At 32.6% G+C, this 13,177-nt stretch overlaps 3 long non-coding RNA genes across 3 annotated transcripts in view; all 3 read right to left on the bottom strand.

The window, feature by feature from the left end:
• LOC138128369 (uncharacterized) overlaps positions 1 to 4,110 on the bottom strand; it is a 131,892-nt gene extending 127,782 nt beyond the window's left edge. The window contains exons 1-2 of the long non-coding RNA XR_011158624.1: positions 3,984 to 4,110; positions 3,628 to 3,771 (exon numbers count right to left, since the gene is read on the bottom strand). This is a non-coding gene — a long non-coding RNA (uncharacterized lncRNA). The remainder of the gene's footprint in view (positions 1 to 3,627; positions 3,772 to 3,983) is intronic.
• Positions 4,111 to 4,686: 576 nt separating this feature from the next.
• On the bottom strand, positions 4,687 to 5,269 carry LOC138128917 (uncharacterized). Its single transcript, XR_011158955.1, has 2 exons — positions 5,128 to 5,269; positions 4,687 to 4,932 (listed from the first exon to the last, which is right to left on the bottom strand). It is a non-coding gene; the product is annotated as an uncharacterized lncRNA (long non-coding RNA).
• A 531-nt stretch (positions 5,270 to 5,800) lies between these two features.
• LOC138128918 (uncharacterized) lies at positions 5,801 to 7,479 on the bottom strand. The gene is made up of 2 exons (XR_011158956.1): positions 6,038 to 7,479; positions 5,801 to 5,973 (listed from the first exon to the last, which is right to left on the bottom strand). It is a non-coding gene; the product is annotated as an uncharacterized lncRNA (long non-coding RNA).
• Positions 7,480 to 13,177: the final 5,698 nt, after the last annotated feature.

Raw genomic sequence — 13,177 nt, 5'->3', positions numbered from 1 at the left:
ATAATTGTGCAAACAAGTTTGACTTCAACAAAAGAAGTAAATGTACATATATATTTCAGGTCTTATACTTATAGCGATTCCAAAATTGCCTGCAAATTTTGTTCAGCACGAACCAAAACATCGTCGTTAATTACAGGAGTACTCGCTCCACACTCCGTTGACATTGTGAGAAAGGAAATAGAAGAAAATGTATTTTTTGGTATTGCCACAGATGCTAGTAATCACAAGTCCACCAAGATTTTTCCGTTAATGATTCAGTACTTTCACAAAAGTAAGGGCATTCAATCAAAATTATTAAGAGTAGGAAATCTGACCAGTGAAACTGCAGAGACAATTTTTAGATATTGTCTTGAAACATTAAATAATTATAATTTAGAAATAAGCAATTGTGTTGCATTTTGTGGAGACAATGCTAACACAAATTTTGGTGGTATTGCAAGAAAGGGCACATGTAATGTTTATTTTAAACTAACCTTGGGTGTCCTGCTCACATAATGCACAACACAATACAGACTGCTGCTGATAGATTATCCTGTGATATTGAATGTGTGATTGTGAAGATATTCACATACTTTTCTATTTATACAGTTACAGTTGAAGGACTGAAAGAATTTTGTGCTTTTGTTGGAATTCAATATCAAAATGTACTAAGTAATTTAAAAACACGGTGGCTATCCTTATTCCGGGCGGTGGGGTGTTTTAAAAATTTTTGAAGGATTGAAATCATTTTTCTTATCCGAAGAGAAAGCTCCCAAAACGCTCGTCATTTTTTTAATGATTCTAAAAGTGAAGCTTACTTGTGGTTTATTCACAGTCAGCTTTATACATTTAAAGCAGGAATTAAAAAATAGAAGGTAAGAAGAAAACCTGCATCGAAGTCTATTCAATCATGAATGAAACGATCAATATCTTGCATCAAAGACACGAAGATCTGTTTGTACCAATCAACGTAAAAAACAATTTACGTGAAGAATCAAGTTCAACCAAATCTTCATTTATGGAAGAAGTTAAGGAATTTTATTCAACTGCAGAGGCATATTTGACCAAATGGATAGCAACACTGTCAATTCTGAACGTTTTTTCCTGGATGCTACTTACAGACGTACTTTCTTGGACAAGTATCGAAGAGAGCTGCCAATATTTAAATGAAAAAGGAATTGATGTGAATGATTCTTTACTGCACAGTTGTTTAAAATAATGTTTTGTTTGTTTATGAAATGTGCAATATTATAACTTATCGAGTATCAAGATAAGTGCTTTAATATTGTTTGAATAAGCTTTTTTTTGTTTAAAGAATTATTGTTTATTGTTTGTAAGGAACGATCAGTTCATTCCATTTATGTTTATAATAATACATTTTTAGCATTATTGTTTAATTTATATGTTTTATAAATACATATAAGAAAAAAATGTACCCCCCCCCCCCCAACTTTCAACTGCCGTTAAATGTTCCTGTTTGAAATTTTTGAATTTTGGTCACCCTAACATATCCCCAATTATTGTTAATGTTAATTTGGTTGAAGATTCCGATTCGGACTTATGACGAGGATGAGGAGGATGAGTAGCAAAATTCAAAATTATTTAATTGTTACGTTCAACCGCTTTTTCGTATTTGTTTAGTGCAACTTTGCTGTTTTTTCAAAATAATTAAACAAATTTAATTTCACAATACTTTGATTAGGACCAGTTTTGACAGAACAAATGACGTGACCCATAACCTAACTTTTTAAAAGCCCAAATTCGCCGTAAAAAGATGTTTTCACAAAAGTTACTAAGGCCGGTATTTATAGTCGGCAACTCAAGTCCAATTTGGGTAAGTTGTACTCAAGTCCTGAGTTTTGCTCAAGTCTAGATGCGTATTATAGTCATTATTTCGGCTAAACTCGTAAAAGTTAGACTTGAGTCTTACTCCAGTTTCGTTTGAGTCGAGTTGCCATGGTAATACCATACACCTTGTGACAGCTTGTTTTGAATTCTTTTGAAAAATGAAAATCCCGTACAGTTTAAAGGAGAAAATTCTGTTGGCTTCTCTCATACACGATATGGAAGAGGCAATAAAAAATAAAAAAACAGATACAGTTTCGGTAGAACGAAAAAATAGTATTTAGGAAAGGATTAACACCCAGTACAATAGCTAACCAGAGAGTACTACAGTACGCACGGCCCAGCAATTGAAAAAACTGTGAACCAATATACAATACAGGGTATTTCACGAGTGATAATGAGCCTCACGGAATAAAAATGAGACCCACACTACATTTCCGAAAAAAGCTGGCTACTGAAATTAAAATGTCCGGCTTTCTTTGAAAATATATTGTGGGGTGCATTTTTTATTCCGTTAGGTTCATTATCACTCATGAAATACCCTGTATACAAAATACGTTGTATTTGGAACTTCTTCTTTAAAGTCATAACTCATAACAATCTTCCATCCTGCGATAAATAAGTATTTAATGCTTACATCTGAAATTCAAATCTGAACATTAGTGCCTACCCATATAGTCGTAATTGAAACGAAACGAAAAACAGGAAAACAGCAACTGTCAGACAATACAAAGACAATTTTGGACCTCTAAACTCATGTAAGCAACACTTGAGTCTGCCTAACCCCTAACTTGGGCTTGAGTCAAACTTGAGTGCTCATCAATGCTCAAGTATTGTTTATAAAACACAAATCGGAACTCAAGTCTGTCTCAAGATTGAGTCTAACTTAAGTTTGGACTATAAATACGGGCCTTAATCTAGTAAATTTAGTTCGGCATTAAAAAATGAATCTACTATAAGGAATTATATACAGTCACAGTCATTGATTGATTCGCTCTAAAATATTGTGGTAAACGAGATGGTTCTGCAATATCTTATATTCAGTCAACAAAAATTAACACTAGCAGTGCAAAAATCAATTATCATTCCAATATAGGGTTGAAATGTTATTAAAGATTAAATTCAGTCTATTTATACGAAATGTTTCCAGACCATTTGCTGTATACAGTGTGCCCACGAAAGTGGGGAAAACTTTTATTTTAAATACATTTTTGAATGTTTAGGTGTTAATTATTATTTTTGACTTTTGCTTAACCTAACTTACAGTGATACGGACAAGGTTTTGTAATGTTGCCATATATCAAACATATTTGGTGCGAATCTGGTTTAAAATTTACCAATATTGCTACATAACAATGTTGTAGTTGCTATGATATGAAGGTGTTGATTGGTTGGATCTATGCAAAATCAATGTTGTTCAATAACAATATTGCTAAATTTTGAAACAGAATCGCACTAATTTTCTCTTAATAGTTCCATCTTGTGGAACTAATTAGAAAACTTTCCACCACTTTCCTGGGCACACTGTACCTACCTAAGAAACAAAGTGATGGGATAATTGTTGTGCAGTGGTATTTCATATCCTTGAAAATCAAATTGCGGTATCTTACACTGTACAAACGCTGTATAGTGTCTTACAAACAGTGCAATTGACATGTCAAATAATTCACCTATTGTCAATGTGCTGCAATATTTACTGCAACGACTTGCGATAATTACAATACTTACATACATACCCACTTAATGAACATATTTATTAGATTCAGAGCAGAGAAAGCGACAATCAAACACTTAGAAACCTACCGTTCAGTGGTGAGCTGCTAATTATTTCAGGTGTTCTCTGGTACCTTCGGAAGCTGATGTCACTTTTGTTGGTATCAGGGTACCAAATCTCGAATAATGACTCAAAAACCACACACAACGGTCCGATGATCGGGACAGTTCATGCTGTAAAATACAATACAATGAATAATAAAGACGTTCAGCAGAGACTTCGATTTTGCAAAATGTTAACATAACCTTAAAATTACGCTACTCGCTTTACATTCGGAATCAGTACATTTTAACAGTAAGCCAACAAACTCGTGCATGTAAGCGACGATGGCCGTTATGATGAAAAATATACTCAATAATGAACATAATAAGAAAAGAAAACTTACAATTTTATTTGTATCACTCTCACCACAGAACACACACTCACTATTTAAAGCACATTTAAAAAGCAATGAGCAAATGACCAATGCAAGCGCAACAGCGCAACACCCAAGCCAATCACCTACAGTCTCTTCTCTCTCTAGATCTATAATCTATTTCTATAGTAATCTTAGGATCACTATATCTATAGTTCATTTTTTAATGTAGTAGAAAAAGTCAGGCACCCCAATATACAGTTATCAATGCTGCCTAGATGCCTTAGAGTAATTTATAATTGATATGGATCCACGATGCCGCTAAAAATTCTGTTTGTCAAAATCTCTGTCAGTTTGACAAGGTTTTGACATTCGATAAAAAAAATTAATTGAAATGACAATTTAATTCATGTATAAAAAATCTCATAAGGCGCTGTGATTTTGTCACTTTGACAGCGGATAAAAGTTTGCCCTAACTTTTATCCGGCAAAAACACTCAGGTAACTTATACCTTTAGTTGCTAGGCATCTAATACCCTTAATACCAAATAAAAAAATTAAATTTGCATTGTTCATTCATTAAATTGTCTCGCCGAATTACACTCGAGGTTTCATTTAGTCAGGAAAAATATTTGTGTGCAACCGTACGCGAAATGAGCACTTCGCGTGCCTAGAGCAGGCCGCGAAATTGAATTTCGCAGCCGTTGCCTTGACGACGGCCGTAAAAGTAAAAGTCATTTCAATATTTATTTATTATCACAATTACAACATATCTATCTCTATATTTGCGGTGTGATCTTACAAAATCTGGATTGGGTACAGTTAAAGTTTGATTTATGCCAGTTTTTGTGTCAGGAACGGCCGCTATTAGTACAGAATTTTCATCCGGTTTGAAGTTCCCGCCAATTTCAAATGGAGTGGTCGCCTGATGATTCGATGATTGATGTATTGACGATGACGAGTCGGTAAAAAAGATCGATCTAGAACAGACACGTATGAATTAGGTTAATTTTCCACCGGTCAAAAAGGGAAATATCTAGTAACTAGTAAGTAGTAACATATCCTGAATCATGAATGGCATCAACAGACATTTTGGTTTATTTGTCTCTTCGCACGGCATCTGATATTTCCACGATTAAAATAACCTAAAACTTATAACAGAATTTAACGTTTACCTGTCACAATAAATAAATTCCAGTAAATAGGTAAGCCAATGCAACATTATCCGACAGGGTTTTCACATTCTTCTTGTTACATCAGTCTCAAAGTCACTGTAACATTTTTTATATTGCTGTTTCGATTTTTCAGGTTTCAAATGCGACACTGCACAATTTATTCGCGATTTCGACTACTGCGAGGGCGCTGCTGTCTTGACAATCAGCTGATCGAAAATCCTCCTTTTGAGATTTTCCATTTGTTTACGTGTTAATTTTTGTGTCCAAAACTCTTTTATTTGTTAATTGTGTGCAGTGTGTTTTTCAGTAAGGTAAGTGTATTCCTTAAAGTAACATTTTTTTATGTAGGCATCAAAGATTATGATGTAATTTCGCAAAACAGGCGTAAAATAAATAGAGGCGTAAAGATAGGTTATGGTGCATTAAATATTTTGTTTTCAAAAGATTGAAAGTCTTTTAAAAAGTGGAAAACATACTATATGCTGATATTTCAGTTACAGGAAGGCTTTTCTTCGGTTAGCTACAATTTTTAAATACTTGGAGGCTTCTGCTGACAGTCGGTGTGTGGTAAGTACAGTGTGATGGGATACAGTCCAGGTAATTTTAGACTTTTTTCGTTAAAATTCAATTAAATTTTACTTACAGCAACAAGTTTTCAATAAAAATACATCAATAAACTAAATGTCTTTTTATTTAATACAATTACCTTCTCACTTATTATGTCAAGTGCACTACAGTCTACTTTGCCTGTAATTTTTGATGCAAACTTTCTCTGTGTCATGTGTCCTTTTGGATAACTTTTGAGAACGAACAGCAAATTCCTTCAATTGCAATTTTTGGGAAATGCTGCGTGGAGTTGAAAAAAGTAGAATAAACAACAAACTTTTAACCTCAAATTCGTGGAACTTACGATTTATAAAATCTTCACGTAAAAAATGTTTTCCACATACTCTCATATGCCGTCTTGCAGGTTTTCTCAATAACAAAACCTTTTCCCAAGCTTTTCTTCTGTCTATACTTTCCTTGCCGCCAAAAATGTTTATGATTTGCACTTTACAACTATTTTAGCGTGGAAAGTAATGAAAGTTGGTCTCTCTGTCTTTCGCTCTGCGTGTGTGACAACCATGGACACAACACTTGGTTTTATCTACTTTCTTTTTGCCCATTGTAACATCACTTTTTGTCACTAACCCCCGTACCTGTGGCCCCTACACCGTTCGTCATGTTATTTTTGCCATTAGCTACGTATTAAGGGATAATTTTCGGTGATTCGACTTTCCACCGCCAGAGGTCATGTTGCTTATCCGAAATGGCGATATTCAGGTTTTTCAGGTTTCAAATGCGACACTGCACAATTTATAATATTTTTTTAACTCTGGATGAGTACACGGAACAAGAGCTGCATATTTGCGGTATAATCTTACAAATTCTGGATTGGTGACAGTAAAAGTTCGTTTTATGTCAGTTTTTGTGTCAGGAACGGCCACTATTAATGCAGAATGTTCATCCTTGATGTCATCGATAGACATTTTGGTTAGTTCGTCATCGTCTCTTCTCATGGCTCCTAATATTCCCATGATTAAAATGACCTAAAAAAAGGGCAGATTATACAGCAAATTGATCTGGTCTTGTGTCAATACCTTAGACTTTTTCGCCTGATAACCAACTGGCTTTTTTTCAAAAAAGGTACCAATTTCAGAAACTTCGTAACACCAGTGCCATCCCATATGTTCAGCGTGAACTTCAACATTGAATATGTGCTCCATAAAGTTGAACTTTTCACAGTTTTTGATTTTTCCATTAAATAAGCCAAAACAACATTCTCCGACACCGTTTTCACATTATTTTTATTACACCGCTCTTTAAAGTCATTGTAACACTTATCGTACTGCCGTTTGGACTTTTCTGGTATTAAATTGGACACTGCACAATCTGGGGAAGTAGACGGAACAAAAACGTTGTAATTTTTTTGCGACATTTTTCCAATTTTTCTCAAAATGAATTGTTTTATTTATGTCGTTTCCATAGCGACATGGCGACATGTAGGCCGACTTTATTTTTATTGACAGTGAAGGAAATTTTACTTGTTCATTTTATAATTACAAATTTTCGGGTTGCACACAAAATGTTGTGTACACCTCGGCTACGAAATCCTTTGACATCCTCGAGATTGTCTTGTCTCGGCCGCAAAGCGGCCTTGACGACAATTTTTCTCTCGGTTCGTCAAAGTAGGATTTCGCAGCCTTGCTATACAAATAACTATTATTTAAAATCAACTCCGGCCTACGGCCGTCGTGCTTTTATCGTACCAATTTTTCTCGTCTAATTGCTAAGCAATACGTTTTCGTTGCAAAAAATATTTTTCCGACTAAATGAAACCTCTTGTGTAATTACAGTCGATAATTTAATTCATGTATTCATGTATAAAAAATCCCATAAGCGGCGATGCATTTGTCACTTCGACATCGGATAAAGTTAGCCCTAACTTTGCATCTGGATAAAATGTGCTTAAACTTCCATGGCAAATTTTTTCGAACCTGATTACTTATTGTTTGTTGTTATGATAACGAACCAACAATCTTAAACATTGACGCAGCTTGTAATAAATTGAAGTGCAAAATGGCCAATTCAATTTTTCCTAATTACCTACCGTGAACTATCCCACCTCCACCCGGCGGCACGGCAATTTTGCCGGAGTACATACACTATTACGGATATTACTATCAAGTAATAGTGCAGTGCTTATCAACATAATTACCGGCGTCTCGCCTCCGCATTTTGACTTTGTTGTGTATTATGTTCTGTGTCAATGTTAAGGAACTTCCTCACGATGTGACATGAGTATAATAATATACCTTTTTGAATTTCAACTACCAATGTGTTATCTAAATCCAGAATTTTTAAATTTTTAAAAAGAGATTGCGGTACTATTCCCGTTGCTGAAATTACAAGTGGTAAAATCGAAATTTTTTCTAAACACCAAAGATTTCTCATAGCAACGGACAGCTCTAAATATTTATTAATTTTTGTGTTATATGTCTGTGTTATATTATGTGAATTTGGAACAGCTATATCTAAAAGATATGCTTGCTTTTGTTGTTTATTTAAAATTATAATGTCTGGTCTGTTATGCTTAATATGAATGTCAGTTAAAATTGTTCTATCAAAATATAACTTGTAACTGTCATTTTCCAAACAACTTTCTGGTGTATAACTATAATGTGGTTGTGTATTCTTTAATAAATTGAATTTAACAGCTAAATTCATGTGTATAATTTTAGCGAATATATCGTGTCGTTTTTTATATTCGCTTTGAGCCAAAACGGTGCAAGAAGAAATAATGTGTTCAATTGTTTCCCCTTCAGTTCCGCAAATCCTACATTTATCAATTATCCATTGTAAACCGCATATGTGTTTTTTATAATTTCTTGTATTTATAACACGATCTTGTATTGCAAATATAAAACCCTCCGTCTCAGGGTGAATATTTGATTTCTTAAGCCATGCATGAGATGCCTGAATATTAACTTCTGGTTGTTCCAGTTCTTTAAAGTATCTCCCATGTAAAGACTTCTGTTTTATATTTGCTATTGTGTCAGGTATATTTGGCTTAACAATGTCTGAAATTATATTATCACTTAAATTTAAAGGTGTGTAGCCTTTATCGGCTGAAACCAAAGCATTGAAAAAGGTGTTATCACGAGCTCTATTGAGGAAATAATTTTTTAGTGAAGCAATTTGATTTTTTAGCAGTATTTCTAGATTTGAAAAACCCCTACCACCGTTTTCGCGTGGTAAATTAAATCTTTCAATAGCAGATTTAGGATGGTGTTTACTAAATTTGGTAAAAAGAACTCTAGTTTTAATGTTTATGTTCTGTAAATTAGTTTTGGACCATTTTATAACACCGAAAGAATAGGTCAGTAATGGAACAGCATATGTATTAACTGCTTTAATTAAATTATTACCGTTTAATTTTGATTTTAAAATAGATTTAATTCTTAAATAAAATTGCTTTTCTAAATTTTCTTTTATAATTGAGTGTTGAATATGATTTGATTGATTAATACCTAAATATTTATAAAATTCTCCTTTATTTAAATTTTTAATGATTTCTCCTTCTTGAGTTATATATTCTAAATGTTCGTAATGACCGCGACATATTGATTGCATTTTACACTTATCAATACCAAAACTCATCCCAATATCATTTGAGAAATTTTCAGTTATTGTTAGTAAAGATAAAATGTGATTCTTTTTTGATGCGTAAAGTTTTATGTCATCCATATAGAGAAGGTGATTTAATTTGGATAGTGTGGTATTATTAAGTCTAATATTGAAACCATATCCAGTGCTATTTAATAGATTTGTCAAAGGATTAATGGCTAGACAAAACCATAAAGGACTTAAAGGATCTCCTTGATAAATCCCCCGTTTAATTTGAATAGGCTCGGATTTTAATTTAGTATTGTTTATTGATAAATTTAAAGTAGTTCTCCAAAATGTCATAACATGAGATAAAAAGTTAATCAAATCCAAATTAATTTTATAAATTTTAAGAATTTTAATTAACCATGAATGTGGTACTGAATCATAGGCTTTTTTGTAGTCTATGAATGCGGTATAAATATTTCTATTATTTTTTCTAGCTTGTTCCATTATTACCGTATCTATTATGAGTTGTTCTTTACAACCAAAACACTCTTTAACACAACCTTTTTGTTCTTCATTAAGTATATTTAATTTTTGACAATGGTCGTAAATTATTACTTTAATGCAAGATGTCATAATTTTATAAATTGTAGGCAGACATGTGATTGGCCTATATTTTGATGGATTTTTAGTATCGGAATCTTTTGGTTTCAGATATGTTATACCATGGGCCAAAAACTCTGGAAATGTGTTGGGTTCCCTAATAAATCCGTTAAAGTGATCAAGTAAGCATTTATGAATACAAGTAAATTTTTTTAACCAAAAGTTATGAATTTGGTCACCTCCAGGGGATTTCCAATTATGTGAACTATTAATATTTTTAACTAAAACTTCAAGGCTAATTTGAATATGATGTCGATTATTACTATCTGGTATATCATTTTCTAAATGAGGAATCCATTCTGCCTGATTATTAAATTGAACTTCATTTGACCATATGTTTGACCAGAATTCTTTAATTTCGTTTATATTTGGTGTACCATTATTAGTTTGAGTTTTATTATCTGTTAAATTTTTGTAAAACAACTTGTCATTATTTCTAAATAGTTTGTTTTCAAATTTCCGTTGTTTATTATTTTTATATCTTTTGAGTCGTTTAGAATAAATATGTAACTTCTGTAATAAAGTGTCTTTGATTTCTATTAATGTTTTATTATATTCATTATATTTTAAACAATGTATTCGGTTGTTATTTAAAATGGATTGAATACAATTATTTAGATGATTAGAATTTATACCCTTTAAATATTGAGTTATTCTACCTAAATCTCGTCTGATGTTATTAATACGTTTATTTAGTCTTTGTTCCCATTTTGGTAATTCTTTCGTTTTTATATTATTTGTCTGGCCAATTTCTTTTGATCCATTTAATCTGATAATTGTTAAAGCTCCACTATATATAATACTGTGTAATTTTTTAAAACTTGTGGTGTTATTTACAAATTTTGGTAAAATGAATTGATTTAAAATTTCAATCATTGCAAAGAATTTTTTGGAACTTTGTTGTTTAGGTAATAGTGGTCTATTAAATGGTTCTATATGTTCAAATTCGTTCAGAGTTCTATTAAATTCATCTTCAATTTGTTCTTTAAAATTTTGATGGTAGTAAAAATTTTTATTAATAACATGTATATCATTATAACTCAAGTCTAAATTATGTATGTCTGTTTGTATGGTGTTTGGTGAATCGATAATTGGACAGAAAGAGTCATTATGATTAGATAAACTTTGTAAATTTTGCGGTTCAACAGAATTTTGGAGTAAATTATTAGAAACTTCATTATTGTCAGAATAATTAATTGACAATTCTAACTTTACATCATTTTTGATCTTTTCTAAAATTGCCGAAGGGATATAGTTTTTCTTCATAATGGCTCTCCTCTGGTCAGCTAAATTTTGAATAGTAACAGGAAACTGGGGGTACTTACTTTGGAACGCTTTAAATAAATCAAGCCTGTAAGTACTCACAACATCCTGTAGTTTCGTGATCCGAAAATATTCCCGTATAATGAAAATATTCATTTCCATAGTCCATTTTTTGCGTTTTCTAACTTCTATAGCACCATTGGATTGCAGTGAAGCACTTGCAACAACATTTGGCGCGTTTTTATTAGAGAGCGAATTTATTGACATTTAGACAGTTGTCACGGCACTCTATTACTTATTATTCATTAAATTATCTCATCGAATTACGCTCGAGGTTTTTTTCGTCCAGGATATAATTTCATTTTTTAAACTCTAATTTGGTTTCTTTTTGGTAAATTGACTCCACAAACCACCAGATTAACTTACTATTCCGCACACGAAATCTTGGCCAACATTTTTTAGACATTTCTAAAAAAATGATGTAAACCAGTCATTAGTGTCATTAATAAACACAATTATTAAAAATCACTTTGAAGTTTTTCTTGTGACATCAAAAAAGCAGGAAAATGGCATTATCGAGTCAAAAGTTAGGTTATATTCAATAAATGCCAGTTCACACATATTTGTCAGTTAAATGTCAGTCGTGGCCAAGATTCCGTGTCCGGAATAGTACATATAGTGAAATTTTTTTAATAAACAATTGTCAGTGTCAAAATGAAGTAAAAAACCATACTGTACCACCCTAAAATTTGGACATATGGACCAGCTGTATAACAATTTGACACCAAATCATGGTTAAGGTTATGTTCACTTCACTTCCCGTACCTTTCTTCCGTGAATTCATTTTCAAAACAACTTTAATGAGAAATCAGGAGAAACCTTTTCGAATTTGAAATAAACTCTCGCTCGTTAGGGCGCAGGCTCAGTTACATAAAAAAATGTTGGCACTCAATGTGACCAATCGTATTATCATGAAAATCACAGTTTGGCTCATACCAACAAGACAACGTTTTGACAATTGTGTATTAAAAAAATTCAACTATAGACTCCAAATTAAGTGAGATGGAAATATTGGCGCAACTGTTGTCGTTACCTTTTATAATCGAGAACCTTACAGAAAACGATATCGGGCAAGCGTATAGCCAATAGATACCTATCTTTAAATTCCCTAAATTTAGTAAAATTTGATATTTACAAACCTAAATCAACAGGTCGTGGTTGTTTGATTAAAAAATAGACTATACCTATTTTTTGTACATACCTAAAGTGGGTACAGGTTGCAAAGACACACTTGTCATTTGCAACAGCACTTTTATGGCATTAGTCATTTGAAATTACTTTAAAACTGTACTTATATGGAAAATATTCAACCCAAACTATGATTTTCTGGTCCCTTTATGCCTTTATTTGGTTCAGAAATATTGAAAAAATGCTGTTGCAAATGACAAGTGTGTCTTTAGAACCTGTACCCACTTTACTTTGGCATGCCTTTGGATAAAAATCATCTGGACGATTGTTTTTTGTGTAGTTTCAATGTGAAAGGTATAAATCGAAAAAAATTGACCTAAATGGGAATATCCAAGTGCTGTCTACGTCTGTAAAGCTTCCCATACCTACAACATTCAGATGATGTTCCAGTTCCGTCGATTCCTTTCACTGTTGACCAAATTTTACAAACTTTAGTAGATGATGATTTTTCAGAAACAAGATCAGAAAACGATTCTGAATTTTCACCACCAACAGATCTCAACGATTTTCACAAAACGAGTTCGATGATCTCGTAAGAGACTTGAACCTCTCAAAACAAGCCTCTGAATTGTTAACTTCACCAATAAAAGAGAAAAATCTTCTTGCACAAACAAAAATATGGGTTATTTGTAAATCAAAAACCAGAGCTGATAGAAAAAAAACCTAGAGGCATTTTCGGCAACAGCAGACAAAAATTACTCGGAAATGGCAAAAAAAATCTGAC

Source organism: Tenebrio molitor, chromosome 4 (genome assembly GCF_963966145.1).
Source record: "Tenebrio molitor chromosome 4, icTenMoli1.1, whole genome shotgun sequence".
Lineage (NCBI taxonomy): Eukaryota > Metazoa > Arthropoda > Insecta > Coleoptera > Tenebrionidae > Tenebrio > Tenebrio molitor.
The sequence above is the reverse complement of the archived record's forward strand: the minus strand, read 5'-3'. Positions and strand labels throughout refer to the sequence as shown.